Source organism: Globicephala melas, chromosome 6 (genome assembly GCF_963455315.2).
Source record: "Globicephala melas chromosome 6, mGloMel1.2, whole genome shotgun sequence".
Taxonomy (NCBI): Eukaryota; Metazoa; Chordata; class Mammalia; order Artiodactyla; family Delphinidae; genus Globicephala; species Globicephala melas.
The window spans coordinates 89,802,461-89,816,075 of NC_083319.1; positions in this window are offsets into that span (position 1 = coordinate 89,802,461).

Genomic DNA, 13,615 nt, shown 5'->3' on the forward strand with positions numbered 1-13,615 from the left:
GATGAATTAATAAACACACAGTTGGATGAACAAAGCGAGTTCCAGGCTTTATATACTGTATGAAGTCATTCATGTGAATTTAGAAATGAACGCTTGCACTTACATTGAAAAACTAAGAAAGCATGGGCTGCAGGAGAGCAAATTCATGATGATGTTGTTTCTGGAGATGGAGGGGTGTGGCCTGGGAGTGGAGCTTGGGCACTGCAGCCTTGGAATGACTTGGTTCTCAAAAGAAAACCTGAAGTAAATATGACGCAGCGAGAGAGGGGCGGCACAAAATGTAGTGGAAAATATTTTACAGGAACAAATGATTCTCACTTAAGCCTAAAGTTTTCCATTTGGGGCAGTTTTATGTTCCTACAGATTTTCTTTTTCCCCAGACGACTTCTAACTGTTATAGAAACTGATTGGTTGTTTGTTTTTTATTTTAAGGTTCTCCCTGGCTAATAAAGGCAGTTCTTTTGGGCTTGGTCCCTCTTGACAGAGCTGTAGGGCACTGACTCCGTGCTGGCACACCGGATCTAGGCCTGCAGTCCCGGCTCTCTGGCTTTGCCAAGGTGGCTTTGGAGGTGACACCACCCACCTGGGCTCTCACTTCTGCCAAGTCAGTCCCAGGGAAAAGCCACCTTCATGCATCCTTGCAAATGTTACCTCACTGAGTTACCAGAGGCAGCCCACTTAAACCCGCCCCTTATGAGTGCTTGTAGAGCCCTGGGCCAGGACAGTCGCATCCTGCCCAGGTCAGGGAGGCATCTAGTTCCCTGGGCCGAGGGCAGGGCTGGCTCAAGTGTGACTAGATGAGACTTTCATTCCAAGTTCAACTTAATTCAGCAAATATTCCCTGGAGCCTCCTCTTTGCTAGGTACCATGGGCAAGAATAGGATGCACTATATGATTTGTAGGGCCCAGTGCAAAATGAAAATGTGGACCTATTATTTAAAAAGCAGGAGAAGAGGACTGTACAAAACTTCTTTTCTTCCATGGTCTCTCTCTTAACTTATCATGATGTCTTATATTTGCTATATAATTTCATTTATAATAAAGAAAAACTCAAAATTTAAATTATTAGCATGACTTTTACTGTTAATCTTTATAGTATATAATGCCAGTTTTAAATGCAAATATAAGAGCATTTAACTCACCAAAATTATACAAATTCACACAATCTGTATTTTGTAGCTCATTCCTGACGGATGGCACTGCAAGCTGGACCAAGGAAGGTTGGAAAGAGGAAGAGAGGGTCCCGAGCTCAGAGCCAGCTGAGTGAACGCTCCTGGGCTCAAGGTATTTGCAGGGGTACAGACCTTCATGGGTACCCGGGCCGCCCTCCTGCCTGCTTGGGGGGCCTCTGAGGAAATCAGGGCCTCTCCATTCCCCATGGCCATCATCCAAGACGTTTTTAAACCTCAGTCACGCTCAGAGCCTGAACTGCTGCAGCACCTCCCATCCTCCTGCCCCCGCGCCCCAGGGTATGTACACCTGACCCCAATCCACCACGCCCATACCCAGCCTTCCCGGCCAACAGGACCTGTTGCTATGCCAGGCAGAAGGTGACAGGGGAGGCTGGGCAAGGCCTGGGCACCAGGAAGAACCTGTCCCAAGGAAGCAGGAGAACAGTCGGTGGTAGGACCACTAGAGACAACACACGTGCTCCATTGTCATGTCTGCCGCCACTTACAAAACACAAGGTCAAAGGTGAATGTATTAAGATCACAGATGGTGACAGCAGAGCATTCAGTCAGGTGCAGGGACCTCCTGAGTAAGCACAGAGGCCTGATGACTACACAGATTGCATCCACCCTGAGTAAGCAATGAGAGGGGATGGGGTCTCGGCCCCCAGTACTCCTCTAACAGAGCAGGTAATAATACAACCGGATGGTTGTGAAACAATGGGTTCCGCCAGCCCATCATGATCCGTAACCTACCCATCTCCTGCCTCACATCCCACTGTTCCCTGAGCAGCTGCTCCTCAGAATCACACTTAGAAAGAGCTCTTGTCACCCCTGCTTGCTCCTGTTCTCATGACAGATACTGCTAGCTGATCCTGGCACAAGCTGCATAGGAAACTGCAGAGTCCAAGGCAGAAACAGCGAATTGATCCCTGCCTAGGCCTAAGAGAGAACTGCAATCCCTCGCACAGCTATCAAGGCAGCCAGTACTGGTCAAGGTTGCCCTCAAAATGACCCCCACCTGTCAGCCAGTTCAAGCCTGCATTCACCTGTCTTCTGTCTTTGTACATTCTGTTCCCACCCCAGCGTGGTTGTTCTACCCTTCCTCTGGCTGATTCTCCCTCATCAGTCAAGACTCAGGAGCCTCTCCCTGGGAAGACTTGCTGCCTCGCTGGGCTGGCGTGGCACCCATTACCCCCTGATGCACCATGATTCCCATTGTTTCACAACCATCCGATTGTATTATTACCTGCTCTGTTAGCGAGTACTGGGGGTCGGGACCCCATCCTCTCTCCTCATTGCTTAGTCAGGGTGGCTGCAACCTGCATAGTCATCGGGCCTCTGTGCTACTCAGGAGGTCCCTGCACCTGACTGAATGTTGTCAACTACAGTTGGCGCTCGCCATGGGCACTTGCCATCTACATCTACAAGGATTAAATCATGTGCTGCTGCAGCTGCTGACCTTCAACACCCCCTGAAAGGAGTTCGGGGTGGAGAGCAGAAATGAGGCACTCTGTGCTCTGGGAAAAACTGGCAGACAGGTCTTCAGATAGGTAGATAGTTTCAGGAGCTGATTTTATGAGCCCAATTCTTATACCTCCTCATGTCTAGAAAAGCACTAAAATCCTTCATGGTGATATCTGCTCCTCGTGACTAGCAGTGACCTTCAAGAGACTCGCAGAAACCTTCTACAAAAAATACGTGCTGGATTACATGTACTCCCTCTTCACCAAAATCACATACGTACTGACCTTCCCCCCTACCTCTTTGGAGCAGTTTCTCAGAACTATCTGAAATGCTGTCTCCTGGGATATAGCCCTCATTTTGCACATTGTGCACTTCTTTAAGTTGACAATGCTCTGCTGTCACCATCTGTGATCTTAATACATTCACCTTTAACCTTGTGTTTTGTAAGTGAAGGCAGACACGACAATGGTTCTGATGTGGGTGTCCTGCTGAGAAACACACATACACTTCCAAGTCCACCAGCTGGGTCCTGGGCACCTGCCTTAGGTTTGCTACCTCACTTGTGGGGCTGCACCTGCCCAGCGAACCCAGCACTGTCTGTACTTTCCAAACACAGAGCCTTGGTCAAGCGTCTCATTTTCCTCATCTGTAATGTGAAGATGATCATTTATACCTTACCAGAGCCTAAATGGGGTCTTCAGGCCCCAGCATTGCCCCACACTGCTGGCCCAGTGTTCGTGCTTGGGGACAAACCCTGCTCAAGGCCCTGAGCCAGCACAGGGACAGCCAGCCACTTCCCAGGACCCAGGCCCATGTCCTGGTCAGTGTTCTCAGCACAGGGTCTCCTGCTCCCCACCCCCGAGCTCCAGGCTACTGCGAGTGCCCACATGCTTCTGTGTCCAGCCCCTCTGAAATGCAGGCCACATAAAGCCCAGCTGAGGAGACTAGGGAGCACACAGTGACTTCCAAATACCAAAAAGATGTCAGGCCAGACTGTGGCCACCTCCTTCTCCAGTGAATCAAAATACTCTCTGCTTAGTGCTTTTCCCAACAGATAAGAGCAAATGGTAAAGCTGGCTCACACCTAGATAACACTCAAGCTGCATCTGCCCTGTACTTGGTGCTTTAAAACCAAAATTTGGGCGCCTTCCCCAAAGCTAGGGAGGCACCTGTTCTCAGGGTTGTAGAGGCTCAGAAAGGTGAAGCAGAGCACCCAGGTCACACAGCCAGGAAGCAGAGTACCAAGGCAGCTGGCCTCCCCTCTGTGCCTCAATCACTCAGCTGTGATGCCTCCTGGAAGGGAGGAAGCAAACATCCTCTCTTCAAAGTGGGGAAATTCCAACTCTTGCAGCAAAGTTGTGTGGTCAAAGGATGGGAGTGGTCATGGTTAAGAGGTACTGAGCTCTTCACCTGCACTGTCTCATTAGAACCCCACAACCCTGCTCTTTGAGATGGGCTCCATTATCAGCCCATTTGAGTTGGAGAAACTGAGGATTAAAGAGCTTAAACAACTTCCCTAGGTCACGCAGCTAAGAAATACTGTTTGTGACTTCTAGGGTTATAGTATTAACCACAAGATGAGTTCCTGAGATGGGCCCTGTGAGCAGAGGACGTTAGCTAGACATCAGCCCAGAACTGAAGTGTTAATTACAGCTGAGTGACAAGGTCAGCCTTAGTAATAAGCCTGAGATCCTGGTAGCATTTAATACCTAACCTTTCTCCCTGGTCAGGTCCTCAGCATTAGAAACCTGAAACACTTCTAATAATACATCAAAATAGTGTCTTTCAAAGTGATTCCTTCTGCCAAGTATAAATAAGCCCCATACCCCACAACATATGCTTGGGAGAACTGGGTTTTGCAAGGCTTGTCAGGCCTTTACTATGCAAATGTCTCCAAGAAGGAGAATCACCAAGTAGCTGCTCCCAGAATTTTGTGACTAGTCCCTTTTACCCAGGAGCGGCTGAGGGAATGAGTGCCACATGGAACAGTTTAGGAGAGCATTTAAGACTGACACGTGTTTATACCCTGTGAGTGTGGGGAGAGAGGGGGGAAAACATGCCAAGATAGTTTCTGAATCTAAGAAATAACTCATACCAACCTGGAGTCGTCAAGCCCTCAGGTCTGCAGACAGTCATTTTCAGTCATCTCTGACATTCCAGACATACTCAAGGGAATGGCTCTGGGCTGTGGTTGGCTCAGCTTGGAAGGTCAGCAAGTAAAAGGTGCTTATTAACCATTGGTTGATAAATGCAGTTGGTAAGTAATTAGACCAGGTCCCTGCTGTCTAATTCTATTTAAGTCAAACTGATCTATGCTAATGGAGGTCAATAAATTGGATGAATCCAATATAGTACCTTCTGAAGAGATTTATGACAGTCAGCTATTTCTACACACAATTGTGACCTGATTCTCTCAGAATTAAACCTTTCAGTGTTTCAGGATGCATTCCTCTTATGGCCTGGGAATTGCAAATCAAAACAACAAAATACTATTTCCACATCAGATGGGCAAAACTTAAAAAGACCAATACTTCATGTTGGCAAAGATGTAGGGAAACAGCACCTTGCATCTATTGATGATGGTGAGAAATGGAATATTGCCTGCTGTATCAGTAAACAAAGAATGACACAGTCCTCAGCGATTGCAGCCACTGCCAATGGTGAGCGGTGAGCCCTGAGGGAACTCAGGAAGGAAAAGAACACCTGCCATCTAGCAGCCACCAGACTGCAGGCACTCCCTGTGGTGAGCCCTGAGGGAACTCAGGATATGAAAACATAGGATACTGACCCCAGATAGCTGAGGTGCATATCAAAGGAACTGTTTCAGTGAGCCCAGACTCTTGCATCTTCCCATACATAGAAAAGCGCTAAATTCCTTAACTTGAGATGTCTGGTTTTCTTTCATTAATAATGATCTTTTGACGATCAGACTACCTGCTCTTGGTTGCAGAATTCCTGTATATCCTGGCTCCCTCCTCGTCTCCTTGGAGGAGTTCTCTCAGGGTTACATGAGATGCTGCCTCCCGGGCTTGAAGTCTTAAAACTTTCCACCGAGTAAAACATAACTCTCAACTTTTAGGTTGTGAAAACTTTTTTAGTCAACAATGGGAAACAAAGGTCTACAGGCTTTTCTGTATCTGTTTGTGATTAGAAGACACTAAGGAGCACGTTTATGTGGCCCATTTGAAAAGTAAAAGCAAAACCTAAAATAAATTTAAGAAATAAAATATTTAGGTTGATTGTAAATTAAACTAAAAAATTTTATGAGTTGATTTTTTTTTTTTTTAGTTGAAAGCTTTGTTTTTAACCTCAGTTTATCAACTCAGATATTCATGAGTTAAGAATCTCTGTGCTATCCTGATGGAGCTTCTTCTGTAGACTTACATCATTGTGATCTCGGGTGGCCTCAGCCTGCAGTGGCTTGAAGCAGGATTTCTTGTTCCTGGCCAGAGATTGAAGTCAGGCCAAGGCAGTGAGAGCGCTGAATCCTAGCCACTAGACAGTGGCCAGTGACAAGGCCCTGGCCCATATGGCTTTGCAGAAAATGAATTTCCACAAAGAAACAGAAAGTAGTGAAACAAGTGTTTATTAGGAGGGAAAAGAGTATGTGTGGATAGACATACGGGCAGACTCAGAGAGAGAGTCCCGCCCTTGTGTAGTTTGAATCACTTACATGGGGTATTTATTTCTTCCAGGTTTCCTTTGGCCAAACATCTTGTTTTGCCTGGTTCTGAGTCCGTATTTGGTTTATCTCAGGGTCCTCCCATGTGTGCATGTGCATCTCTTAGCCAAGATTGGATTCTAGCAAAGAGGCTTATGGATAGGTTGACATCACTCCCTTTTTGACCTCCAAGGAGCCTTTCTGTGCGTGTGCAGTTGGGAAGGTCTCCTTGACCTTGAGAATGAGAAATATTTGGTCTCTTTCTTTTATCTGGGCAGGGCTCAGCTCCTCTCTCACTCCCGCTATTTTGGAGTATCTGTCCATAGGGGACAAACTCCAGCTGCTCACACTGGGGCCCATCTATCTCCTGCCTCAGCTGGACACTTCATAGAGTCACTAGGTGGTTCCTTTACTCATAGAACCATGTGTTAGATTTGTGGGGAAGAACTATAAGACAGAGCTACTAAACTATTAAAGATCTAACAGTCAAACTTTTTTATTCTTCGGTATTGTTATACTCCAACTATCTGTACTATGGTGTGATAGCTTAGGCGTGAATATAATTTGAATTTATGAATGGTAAGAGGGTGTCTAAAATTCAGAATGAGGCAGATCCATCTACTCTGACCCTAAGCATGGCCCTAAAGAAAATTACTTGAAGAAATTGGATTCAAAGATTACAGGCGGGGAATTTTTGCAGTATGTCCATATTCAAGTGGAGATCAAAGAAGCATTGACTGACATGACAACTATGGACTGAGCAAAAACTCTTTTTAAAAGGGCTATCTTGAAGATTAGGATTCAACCATTGGAGGAACTACAGTGATATAGTTTACAGTGGAAGAAATCATAACATGTGAATTCCTTAAATAAAAATGTATTGACAAAAAACTGCATTTCAACAGTGCCAACTCTAAATCTGGACTATTCTTTACCAAAATATATGGTTCACACATACTTCTTTTAATTTTTTTCCTTTGGCCCATTATTTCTTTTCTATATGTTTTTAAGAGAGCTTCCTTATTTAATGTTTCACTGACATGAATATTGAAGTACACTTATATGTACACATTGTCTACACACACAGCATATGTAAAACGTATACAGTACACCTCATACATAGGAAATGAAGTATTTTCATATATTTAGCAACACAGGAAATGTGCGGGAAAGTACAAGAATGTTAAGTGCTGTAGATTAAAGATAATCTATTTTTATTAGTAATGTTTGGCTTGCTTGAAATTCAATTTCTTTAAAAATATGCTGGACATCCTACCTGGTATCTGAAGGCTGCTGGAACAGAAGCCTCCATCTCAGGTGCCTGCTCTTCTCAGAAAGGAATTTATCTGGAATTTATCCCCTGATCCACCTATGTATCTCCTCCAGCCTCAGTTGTGTTTGATTGTCTAGCCTTGCTGAAATGGTAGTTTAGGCCTGGGCATGTGTCCAGCCTTGGCCAGCACAGTTTCCTTTGGGTTGCTGAGAAGTTTTCTGTGAATTTAAGAAGAGACAAAAAGGAGTTTCTCCTCAAAAGTAATGCAGAAAAATCCATGATGAGCAAAATATCCAAATCTTAAATAAAGGCAGGATACATCAGAGCTGGGATGAGGATGTGGCAGTGAGGGGAGCAACTCAGTGGCAGTCTGTCCTCACTGCACTTCTGTGACAAGTCTTAGTGGTAAGCAGAAGCAGAAACTGAGTGCTTGAGTCCTTCCAGTGAAGCTCAGCTAGAGAGATTCTAGGAGTGGAGTTGATCTCAAGGACTCCTGAAATATTTGACAAACCTCAAAGGATAAGCCCAAAGAAATCCATGCCTAGACTCATAATCAATCTGCTAAACATTAAAGACAAAGAAAAAATCTTGAAAACAGAGAAAAACAATATGTTACCTACAAAGGAACAAAGATGTAAATGATAGGATTTCTCATCAGAAATCATGGAGACCAGATGGAACTGGTGTAATATATTTAAAGAGCTGAAAGAAAAGAACTTTTACCCAAGAATTCTATAACTACTGGTAGAAAATATCCTTCAGGAATAGAGATGAAATAAAGACATTCTCCCATGAAGGAAAACTAAGATAATTTATATCTAGTACACCTGCTCTAAAAGGATTACTAAAGAAAGGTTTTCAGACAGAAGGGATACGATATCAGAAAGAACCTGAGAACATCAGGGCTAAAGGAAGAGCAACAGAAATGGGTGAAAATAACAGACTATTGGATTCTTTAAAACATGTTTAATAATTGAAAAAAAAACATTGTCTGATGAGATTTTTCAAAATATATAGATGTAAAATATAGGATAACTATAATATAAAGAGTGGAGGGAAAAAGGGATTGATGTGGTGGTAAAGTTTCTATTCTCCTCTTGAAGTGGTAAAATTCTGAATCTAAATAGACTGAGAAGTTAAGTGTGCATATTACAATTAGTGTCAAAATGTAACACTAAAGAGTGCTCAAATACCCAAAAGAAAGTAGGAAAGAGGGAAAAGATGAAATAAAAGCAGGTATAATAAGTAGAAAGCAAATAATATATAATGTATATATAATAATATAAAACTAAACTTAAATACAAACATATCAATAATTACATAAAATGTAAATGGTATAAACACACCAATTAAAGGACACATTGTCAGAATGGTTTTTTTGTTTTGGTTTTTTTTGGGTTTTTTGCGGTACGCGGGCCTCTCACTGTTGTGGCCTCTCCCGTTGCGGAGCAACAGGCTCAGGACGCGCAGGCTCAGCGGCCATGGCTCACGGGCACAGCCGCTCTGCGGCATGTGGGATCTTCCCAGACCGGAGCACGAACCCGTGTCCCCTGCATCGGCAGGCGGACTCTCAACCACTGCGCCACCAGGGTAGCACAGAATGATTTTTTAAAATGACCCAACTATATACTGTCTACAAGAAACTCCCTTCAAAAATATGTGATTTAGGGGGGACTTCCCTGGTGGTCCAGTGGTAAAGAATCTGCCTTCCCATGCAGGGGATGCAGGTTCAATCCCTGGGCGGGGAACTAAGATCCCACATGTTGCAGGGCAACTACGCCCGTGTGCCACAACTACTGAGTTCATGCGCCTCAAATAGAGAGCCCACATGCTGCAAACTGCAGAGTCCACGTGCTCTGGAGCCAGCACGCCATAATTAGAGAAGAGAAAACACACATGCCACAACTAGAGAGAAGCCCGCACACCACAACGAAGAGCCCGCGTGCCCCAGTGAAAGATCCCACGTGCCTCAACGAAGATCCCACTTGCCACATTAAGAACTGATACAACCATAAAAATAAAATAAATAAATAATATAAATGTTAAAATATGTGATTTAGGAAGACTAAAAGTAAGATTATGGAAAAAGATTTATCATATAAACAAAAACTGGAGTAGCTATATTAATACCAGATAAAACAGACTTCAGAGAAAACAGAGTTATCAGGAAAAAAAGGGACATTACCTAATGATAAAAGGGTCATTTTATCAATACATAACAATCCTAAATGTATATGCAATTAAAAATAGTGTCAAGGGCTTCCCTGGTGACGCAGTGGTTGAGAGTCCACCTGCCGATGCAGGGGACACGGGCTCGTGACCCGGTCCGGGAAGATCCCACATGCCACGGAGCGGCTGGGCCCGTGAGCCATGGCCGCTGAGCCTGCGCGTCCGGAGCCTGTGCTCCACAACGGGAGAGGCCACAACAGTGAGAGGTACGTGTACCGCCAAAAAAAAAAAAAAAAAAAATGGTGTCAAAATATAGAAGCAACATTTGACAAAATTGAAAGGAGAAATAGACAAATCCGGGATTATAGCTGGAAATTTCAGTATTTCTTATTTAGTAATAGATAGAACTAGTATCAGAAAATCTACAAGGACAGGAAGGAGGTCAAGATGGAGGATCAAGAGAAAAAAACAGATGGAGGATTAGGAGGAAGAGGAACTCACCTCCCACCATGAACACATCAAAAATACATCTACATGTGGCACAATACTCACTGAAAACTAGCTGGAGACTGGCAGAAAGACTGTTGTACAACCAAGGCTGTAAGAAAGATCCACACAGAATTGGGTAGGAAGGGAAAATAAGTGATCAGGTCAGGACCTGTGCCCCTGGGAGGAGATAAAGAAGAGGATGGGATTACACGGGAGGGGGGGGGGGATCCTCCATTAGGGAGTGAGCAGTTGGAGCCACATAGACACCCCAGACCTGGGGTCTGACACTGGGAAGACTAGTCCCTATAGCTGGTTAGAAAACCAGTGGGACTAAGAAGAGGGCTGTAAGAAACCTAGACTCCATCCAAGAGGAGTGCACACACACTTGCTTACTCCTGAAACAAGGCGGAGAAAGCTGATTGAAACTGCATAGGACTCTGGATGGTTTCCTGCAACCACCCTGGCATGTGCCCTAGCCAGAGCTGAGCACCACTCCAGTCCCACTTGCTCTTTGGCATAGCTCCACACTAGGGCAAGGGCTGCAGTGACCAAGAGGAGTGCTCAGTTGTGAGGGATGGAGCCAACTCTAACCCAGAACAACATCTGAATGGGGCACAGACAGTTATTACTGGCACCTACGGAGGCAGTGCATCAGAAGTGGCCTGAGACTCTGACTGGAGCTGAGACTGACACAGCCCATGCCCAGATCCACACCAAGCACCCACTGCAGCACTCCTCCTATCTGGATGAGAGTGCCAGTGCTGGGAGGTGGAGGAGCACACACTTAGGGAACAGAGCCAGCTTGGACCCGACCCTCAGGGCTTCCCCTCCAGCAACTTGGGACCCACCCCCACCCCCAATAGGTGATGTGGGCCACTGAGCAGAAGAAAAGCACCTGCTCACACCTGGTTCTGGCTTTAGCCCCTCCCTCTCCAGCCTCACCTCACCAAGGTGATAGCTATCAGGACACTCTGGAGAAAGATGTAAATCATGCTCACATCAGATCCAGCTCTCTCACACAGAAGCCACTGAGCAAGTGCAGGCTGTATAGGGATACTCCCACACAAGGATAGATAACTGTGTCACCTAATTTCATAGAGAAGAGAAAGTCAAACAAAATGGAAAAAAAAACAGGAAATTGTTTGAATTGAAAGAAAAAACCCTTAAAAAACAACTAATGAAACAGAAATAAATAATTTATCAGATAAAAAGTTCAAAGCATTAGTAATGAGAATGCAAACTGAATTAGGGAAAAGAATAGATTAATAGAGTGAGAATTTTAACAAGGAACAAGAAAATATATAAAAAATTAACCAGTCGGGGGCTTCCTTGGTGGTGCAGTGGTTAAGAATCCACCTGCCAATGCAGGGGACACAGGTTCGAGCCCTGGTCCAGGAAGTTACCACATGCCATGGAGCAAATAAGCCCGTGTGCCACAACTACTAGGCCTGCGCAATAGAGCCCGTGAGCCACAACTACTGAGCCTGCGTGCCACAACTACTGAAACCTGCACACCAAGAGCCTGTGCTCCACAAAAAGAGAAGCCACCATGATGAGAATCCCAAGCACTGCAACGAAGAGTAGCCTCCTCTCGCCGCAACTAGAGAAAGCCCACACATAGCAACAAAGAGCCAGCACAGCCAAAAATAAATTAATTAATTTATTTTTAAAAAATAACCAGTCAGAACAGAAGAATACAATAATTGGAATGAAAAACACACTACAAGGAATTAGCAGCAAACTAGATGATGCAGAAGAGTGCTTAAATGATCTGAGAGATAGAATAATGGAAATCACCTAATCAGAGCAACAAAAAGAAAAACAAAATTTAAAAATGAAAACCATAATTCAAAAAGAGTCATGTACCAAAATGTTCATTGCAGCTCTATTTACAATAGCCAGGAGATGGAAGCAACCTAAGTGTCCATCATCGGATGAATGGATAAAGAAGATGTGGCACATATATACAATGGAATATTACTCGGCCATAAAAAGAAACAAAATTGAGTTATCTGTAGTGAGGTGGACGGACCTAGAGTCTGTCATACAGAGTGAAGTCAGAAAGAGAAAGACAAATACCGTATGCTAACACATATATATGGAATCTAAGAAAAAAAAAGTGTCATGAAGAACCTAGGGGTAAGACGGGAATAAAGACACAGACCTACTAGAGAATGGACTTGAGGATATGGGGAGGGAGAAGGATAAGCTGTGACAAAGTGAGAGAGTGGCATGGACATATATACACTACCAAACGTAAAATAGATACCTAGTGGGAAGCAGCCGCATAGCTCAGGGAGATCAGCTCGGTGCTTTGTGACCACCTAGAGGGGTGGGAGGGAGGGAGACGCAAGAGGGAAGAGATATGGGAACATATGTATATGTATAACTGATTCACTTTGTTATAAAGCAGAAACTAACACACCATTGTAAAGCAATTATACTCCAATAAAGATGTAAAAAAAAAAATGAGAACAGTTCACAGGACCTCTGAGACAACATCAAGCACACCAACATTTGCACTGTTGGGGTCTCAGAAAGAGAAGAGAGAAAGGGGTTAAAATGTAGTTAATGAAATTATGGCTGACAACAGCTTGAACCTGAAAAAGGAAACAGATATCCAGATATAGGAAACAGGGTCCAAAACAAGATGAACTGAAACAGACCCACACCAAGACTTATAATAATTAAAATGGCAAAAGTTAAAGAGAATTCTAAAGGCAGCAAGAGAAAAATAAAGAGTCATATGCAAGGGAACCCCCATAATGTTATTAGCTGATTTTTCTGCAGAAACTTTACAGGCCAGAAGAAAGTGACATGATCTATATAAAGCACTGAAAGAGAAAAATCTGCAACTTAGGATACTCTACCCAGAAAGATTACCATTTAAAATCGAAGGAGAGATAAAGAACATCCCAGACAAGCAAAAACTAAGAGTTCATCAATAATAAAACTACCTTAAAAAATGTTAAAGAGTCTTCCCTAAGTGGAAAAGAAAAGGCTTTAACACAAAGTGTCTATAAGAAAGGAAAAATCCCGCTAGTAAAGGCAAACATATAGTAAAAGCTGAGAATCGGACACTTAAAAAAGCAAGTTTGAAGACTAAAAGACAACAAAATTGTAAAATCAACTGTAACTAAAATGAACAGTAAAGGGATAAATATGAAGATGTAAAATGACATCAAAAACACAAAATGTGGGGGAGGGAAGTAAAAACATGTAGATTTTTTAGAATGCATCTGAACTTAAATCACTACCAGTTTAAAACAAATGAATATAGTTATAGACCAACATATATAAACCCCATGGTAGCCATAAATCAAAAACCTACAATAGGCACACAAAAACTAGAGAGAAAGGAACACAAGCATACCACTAAACAGAATC